This window comes from Mastacembelus armatus, chromosome 14 (assembly GCF_900324485.2).
Source record: "Mastacembelus armatus chromosome 14, fMasArm1.2, whole genome shotgun sequence".
Lineage (NCBI taxonomy): Eukaryota > Metazoa > Chordata > Actinopteri > Synbranchiformes > Mastacembelidae > Mastacembelus > Mastacembelus armatus.
In genome coordinates, this window is record NC_046646.1 from 24,423,528 (window position 1) to 24,430,536 (window position 7,009).

The window sequence follows — 7,009 nt, forward strand, 5'->3', positions numbered from 1 at the left end:
TCAGAAATAGAACAGAAAATATTTGCTTTAGTGGAAACGCAAGTGAATGTTTAATGTCAAAATCTACATATGGATTTTAGTCAAACGTGCTTCAACAACACGTTTCCAACAGCAACAAGGAGCAACAAACAGAAAGATGATGTCATGGATAGAAAGTGTTCAGGGATCAATGACACAATCAGCCCTGGACCTCCAGGAGCCTCATTCAGCTTATAAAGAGTGTGGGCCCAGGTCTGAGAGGGGCTTCATGTCAACGGAGGTAAGCATGAGACACACACTCACACACAGTCGACAAATGACGCTGCTGTTTGTTCACTGCATAATGCCAACCAGCTTAGTGATGACCGACTCATTATGTGTGTTGTAGATTCCAAAACCAGAAATCACCTTTCATGCTTAAGTTCCCTTCAATTTGATGAGACTCTAGAAAGATGAGTGTTGTTGTTATCGCTCTGTGCAGTTTGTGATGTGTTTTGTGGAGAATGAACACAATGAAATCTTGACAACATGAAAACAACTGAAACGGGAAGAAAAGAATAGAAATGCTATGAAATGCTGCAAACAGCATCACAGCTTCTGCTGCAAAACCAAGTGTTTGAAATGATTGTGTTGAAATGGAGCAATGAAGAGCTGTGGTGATGGTGTTTTCAGCTGCAGCTGTAGCAGCCTGTTCCACATTCAGCCCAAACTATTTGAAGATTCAGCTGCTTTAAAACCAGCCTGTCAAAGCTTTGTGGATTTGAAGCTACACAGCAGTGACTTCCAACCATGTGCCACTGAAAACTGTGTCTGTAGACTTTTATTTTCAGACCTTTCAGCAGTTTTACAAATCTGATGAGCCCATTTCTCTCCTTTCCATAGGAGGACAGTTTGTGTGCTTCACTCCTGAATCATGGCACCGTGACACCGTCACCTTTTCTACACAATCCAGTACATTAGAGCTGTTTTTGTGTTGCTGAGAGCCTCCACATGTGAACTCTTTAATGCATAAAGCTTCTGATGGTTTGAACATGTTCATGACATGTTTTGATCATAGTTTTATGTCTCAGTGTGACGTCCTGAGGTTTCTGTGTTTCTGTGGCTCATTAAATCAAAGTCGTATCTGAAATGGAAATGTTCTATTGACTCTTGAAGCAGTGAATCCTTCTCAGTGTGTTTTGTGTGAATGAGAAGCTGCAGACACATGGATCTTAGTGACACAAACCAGAAGTCATATTTAATATTTCCAGCTGCTCAGTGATAGAAATGTAACTATTCCCAGAAAAATAAGGGACGTCTATGAAGTTAAAAACATTTTAATTTGCTAATTTGTGCATAACCAGGCAGGAATCGAATAAAAATGCAAACTGATATGTCGTTTTTCATTTAGCTTGATATGCCAGTGCATGTTGTGTTTACTTTATTTGATATTTCAGTTTGGCTGCACAACATATCCACACAATGCTGAAAGACATTTCAGTGATTTCAGTATTTGTAAAAACTGGACAATCGGCTTTTACTTTGAAGGATTCTGACTTTTATCCTGTTTGAATAATTGGATCAGCTCAGTTTGAGTTTTTAAATTTCACATGAGACAAATGTGTGTCCCAACACAAGAGAAATGCATTATCCTCAGTTTGGGCATATTGACTCTCTTTTTGCTTTGAACAGTCGTCTTTCTCTGAGGTGCTACTTTCAACACGTATGACAATGAAATTCTCCTGGAGTTTGTGACCATGACTATATCTACATCTCCCTGTATCTCAGCACTATGGAGAACCAAACTTTAGGTAAAGATATCCTGCTCCTGGAGGGGCTACAGGTCACCCCTCAGTCCTCCACCCCTGCCTCATCTCCTCCTCCTCATCTACATCTTCATCATGGTCCATCATCGCCTTGTGGTCTGATCTTCATGGACAGGAGCCTCCACCAGCCCATGTACCTGCTCTTCTGCAACCTGAGTATTAATGACATGTTCGGGGCCACGGCCATCATTCCTCGCTTGCTGAGTGACATGTTGATTCCAAGTACAGAGCGGTATATTCAGTACATCGACTGTGTCCTTCAGGCTTTTTGTGCTCACATTTACGCAGGCGCCTCCCACACAGTTCTCATGGTCATGGCCTTTGATCGGTACGTGGCCATCTGTAACCCCTTGCGTTACACCAGCATCATGACCAACAGGATGGTGGTGAAGCTGTCGGTGTCGGCCTGGGGGGTCGTTTTGTCATGGTGCTGATCCTCATTGGACTCAGTGTCCGCCTGTCACGCTGCAGGTCGATCATAGCCGGCCCATTCTGTGACAACGCCTCCCTGTTCAAACTGTCCTGTGAAAGCATCCTCATTAATAACATCTACGGCCTCGGCTACACAGTCATTGTGATGGGTGCCTCCATTGGCAGCATCATGCTCACCTATCTAAGGATCACCATGGTGTGCCTGAGCAGCAAGAACAAGGTTCTGAACACCAAAGCCCTGCAGACCTGTGCCACCCACCTAGCTGCGTTCCTCATCATGTATTTTTCATGTTTAATTAACATCATCCTCCATCGTTTCCCTGACTTATCAGAGCAAAGGAAAGTGGCGTCCATCATATTTCACATGGTCCCTCCTGGCATCAATGCCTTTATATATGGGCTGCAAATCAAAGCTGTCAGACAAAAAGTTTTTGTCATGTTTACCAAAAACACAATGAAAGAGTGAATGAATCTAAGTCACTGTTCATGTTTTAATGTCATATACTGGACTATTTAAGACTACATGTACATCCATCATTCTAAAGATCATTTAGTTTCCCATATTAATTCAATTTGTCTAATCATCCATTGTTAGGACTCGCTGGTTAAGTCTAGGAAGTTACCTGAGAGTCTGACACAGCTGCAGGAACTCCATTGACACACGGATGGATTTCCTCAAGCTTAATGAAGTAATTTTGTGAAAGTACAACACACAAGCTGGACACAATGCATTAACGTAAAGAACAGCAATCAGAAGAAATGCTCACATGCTAAAGAAACTGCTGAGGTTCTGGCCAATTGCTTCAAGTTACAGCATAAATAAATCTCTCTTGACTAATGAAAATACCCTACTGACTATCTACAGGCTTCTAACAATACTGTACTTACAGATGTTGCTGTAAATGGTAAATGGTCCTGTACTTGTAGAGCACTTTTCTACACTCAAGCCCACTCAAAGCTCTTTTCCAATATTTATTGAAACACACAATCACTCATGCGCTCAAACACCAGTTGAACAGCCACCTTGGGGCCCTCATGCATCTCTCCTTGTCCAAGGACACTTTGACATGTGGACTCGTGTTGCTAAGGATTGGACCACCCACCCTTTTGATTCATGGTTGACCTGCTCTACCTCCTGAGCTACAGCTGCCTCTGCAACAAGTAGGAACAACACAAAACAGAGGAGAAATACATCAATGATAGGGTGATAGAAAATCTTTTTATCACCATGTGTGGTAACTTCAACTTTTCTAAGCAGTCAATCTCTGCTGGTAAATTCTTTGTGACAATGGTCATGAGCCAATCGTTCCTTGTCACTTGTGCGTCCCTGAGTAGAACAACGTTTCCTTCCTGAAGGCTTGGTCTCTACTCCTGCCACTGTGGTGAAACTGCAGTGTGCTGAGATACTCTTGCATCCACATATTCCAAAATATGACACAATCTGCTGTACCGCTTCCATTGTTCCTTTTAGGGGGGAGCTGGAGGTTGAATCTGTGTTTTGGGTGGCTGGAGGGAGACTCAGAGGTGATTCTGGGTCTGACACTAGGATGAGAGGGCGTTCATTGATTATTGCAGCTGCTGCATCAGCCAAGAAAGTGGATAACATTTCATGGGTCAACTGTGATTCTCCACGCTGATGTAACATGCAGTCAAGAATGCATTTGGTGATGGCGATGATCCTCTCCCATGTGCCACCCATTTACAGAGCGTGAGTTGGATTGAATATCCAGGAGCAGTTTAGTTTGTTGAGGTATCTCCCTACAGTCTTGTGTTGTCCATTTTGTGGTCGTGAGAATGACCATGAAATTAGTGCCACAGTCAGGCTGTATCTGCGTTGTGGGGCCTCTGATGGCAAAGAAGTGTTTCAAGGCACTGATGAAGCAGTCGGTGCCCATGCTTCCATTAACTTGATATGTGCTGCTAATGTGCACATGCATGAAAACATCATAGCCCTCCTCTTGTGCAGTGTGAAATGATTACCCATGGTCCAAATCTCTGTGCTCACATGCGTGAAAAGGTGCAGCTCCTTTAAGTTATTTGGCTGGTAGGTCTCGTATCTGCTGACATTCTGTTTGTTCCTGCAACCTTTTGCAAGTGACACAGTTAGAGAATAAACTACTGACACTATGTTTGGCCCCCACTATCCAGAATCCTGCTGCTCTAATGAAGCCCTCGCTGAAGTACTTTCCCTAATGACTGACAGCTTCATGTTGATGCCATATTCGGAGGGGTGCAACCTGATGTCGACCAGGGATTGTCATGGGATTGATATCACCTGTGTCTAACTTGGAGGGTGACATGCAACCACCAACTCTCAACAGTCCGTCACATTTGAGAACTGGGTGCACTTTCTGCAGGCTGCTTGATGCCAGAATGTTTACCCCTGTAAGTATGAATCTGATTTTGTCCTTGTAGTGCTTGGACTGGACACTTTTGATAACGCACACTTTGGCTTTCATTGTGTCCACTGTAGGGCTGCAGATGTGCCAACTGGTGCAGCTGTTGGCTGGGAGGGAAGAAGCAACATGGATGACATACTGCTCAGATGAGTGGGCTAAGCTTTGAAAATCATTCAAGGCATTTGGAGGCTGTTGAAGTCATACTTCTCTTGTGACACCACATGCAGTGATGGGATTGATGAAGAAGACTGGCCTGTTAAGCCAAGTAGTGCTGTGAGCAGCTGTGACAGCTCTAGACCCACAGTCGGGGGAGCACAGGTCATGTAGACTGTAGATATGTTGGACGCTGTTATGCATTTAGATATAGAAACTCCTGAAGTGGTTTTGGATGTACCAGAGCGCGACCCACTATTATTGTTATATGAGATGCTGTCGAATGTCTCATCCATCTCCCTCACGACCATCTCGGATATTTCAACTGTGAGCACTGCAGCTCCAATCTTGAAATTGTTTGATCAGGCTGCGGCACTAGCTTCGTCTTCCCAACACAAAGCCAACGTGAATTTGATTTCCTTGTGTGATCTTCATATAGTTTCTGGCCAGGTGGTCGGTGAAGAGAAGCCGTGTTTTCTCAGCATTAAAGGCTGGGCAAATGTGTGCTCTTAGTGAAAAGGTCTGAATGAGCGGGAAATAATGGGAATTTGCATAGAAAGTCGCTCACAGCAGCTGTACTTATGCTGTGATACTGAGCTGCTGTCAGGAGGATCAGTCAGAAATAGAACAGAAAATATTTGCTTAGTGGAAACGCAAGTGAATGTTTAATGTCAAAATCTACATATGGATTTTAGTCAAACGTGCTTCAACAACACGTTCCAACCGCAACAAGGAGCAACAAACAGAAAGATGATGTCATGGATAGAAAGTGTTCAGGGATCAATGACACAACAGCCCTGGACCTCCAGGAGCCTCATTCAGCTTATAAAGAGTGTGGGCCCAGGTCTGAGAGGGGCTTCATGTCAACGGAGGTAAGCATGAGACACACACTCACACACAGTCGACAAATGACGCTGCTGTTTGTTCACTGCATAATGCCAACCAGCTTAGTGATGACCGACTCATTATGTGTGTTGTAGATTCCAAAACCAGAAATCACCTTTCATGCTTAAGTTCCCTTCAATTTGATGAGACTCTAGAAAGATGAGTGTTGTTGTTATCGCTCTGTGCAGTTTGTGATGTGTTTTGTGGAGAATGAACACAATGAAATCTTGACAACATGAAAACAACTGAAACGGGAAGAAAAGAATAGAAATGCTATGAAATGCTGCAAACAGCATCACAGCTTCTGCTGCAAAACCAAGTGTTTGAAATGATTGTGTTGAAATGGAGCAATGAAGAGCTGTGGTGATGGTGTTTTCAGCTGCAGCTGTAGCAGCCTGTTCCACATTCAGCCCAAACTATTTGAAGATTCAGCTGCTTTAAAACCAGCCTGTCAAAGCTTTGTGGATTTGAAGCTACACGGCAGTGACTTCCAACCATGTGCCACTGAAAACTGTGTCTGTAGACTTTTATTTTCAGACCTTTCAGCAGTTTTACAAATCTGATGAGCCCATTTCTCTCCTTTCCATAAGGAGACAGTTTGTGTGCTTCACTCCTGAATCATGGCACCGTGACACCGTCACCTTTTCTACACAATCCAGTACATTAAAGCTGTTTTTGTGTTGCTGAGAGCCTCCACATGTGAACTCTTTAATGCATAAAGCTTCTGATGGTTTGAACATGTTCATGACATGTTTTGATCATAGTTTTATGTCTCAGTGTGACGTCCTGAGGTTTCTGTGTTTCTGTGGCTCATTAAATCAAAGTCGTATCTGAAATGGAAATGTTCTATTGACTCTTGAAGCAGTGAATCCTTCTCAGTGTGTTTGGTTGAATGAGAACCTGCAGACACATGGATCTTAGTGACACAAACCAGAAGTCATATTTAATATTTCCAGCTGCTCAGTGATAGAAATGTAACTATTCCCAGAAAAATAAGGGACGTCTATGAAGTTAAAAACATTTTAATTGCTAATTTGTGGCATAACCAGGCAGGAATCGAAATAAAAAATGCACAATGATATGTCGTTTTTCATTTAGTTTGATATGAAGGATTCTGACTTTTATACCTGTTTGAATAATTGGATCAGCTCAGTTTGAGTTTAAATTTCACATGAGACAAATGTGTGTCCCAACACAAGAGAAATGCATTATCCTCAGTTTGGGCATATTGACTCTCTTTTTTGCTTTGAACAGTCGTCTTTCTCTGAGGTGCTACTTTCAACACGTATGACAATGAAATTCTACTGGAGTTTGTGACCATGACTATATCTACATCTCTGTCTGTATCTCAGCACT

General features: G+C 42.9%; 1 pseudogene; it reads left to right on the plus strand.

Annotated features, from left to right (window-relative positions):
* The first annotated feature begins 1,750 nt into the window (after positions 1-1,750).
* LOC113142609 (olfactory receptor 52N5-like) lies at positions 1,751-2,682 on the plus strand (annotated as a pseudogene).
* Positions 2,683-7,009: the final 4,327 nt, after the last annotated feature.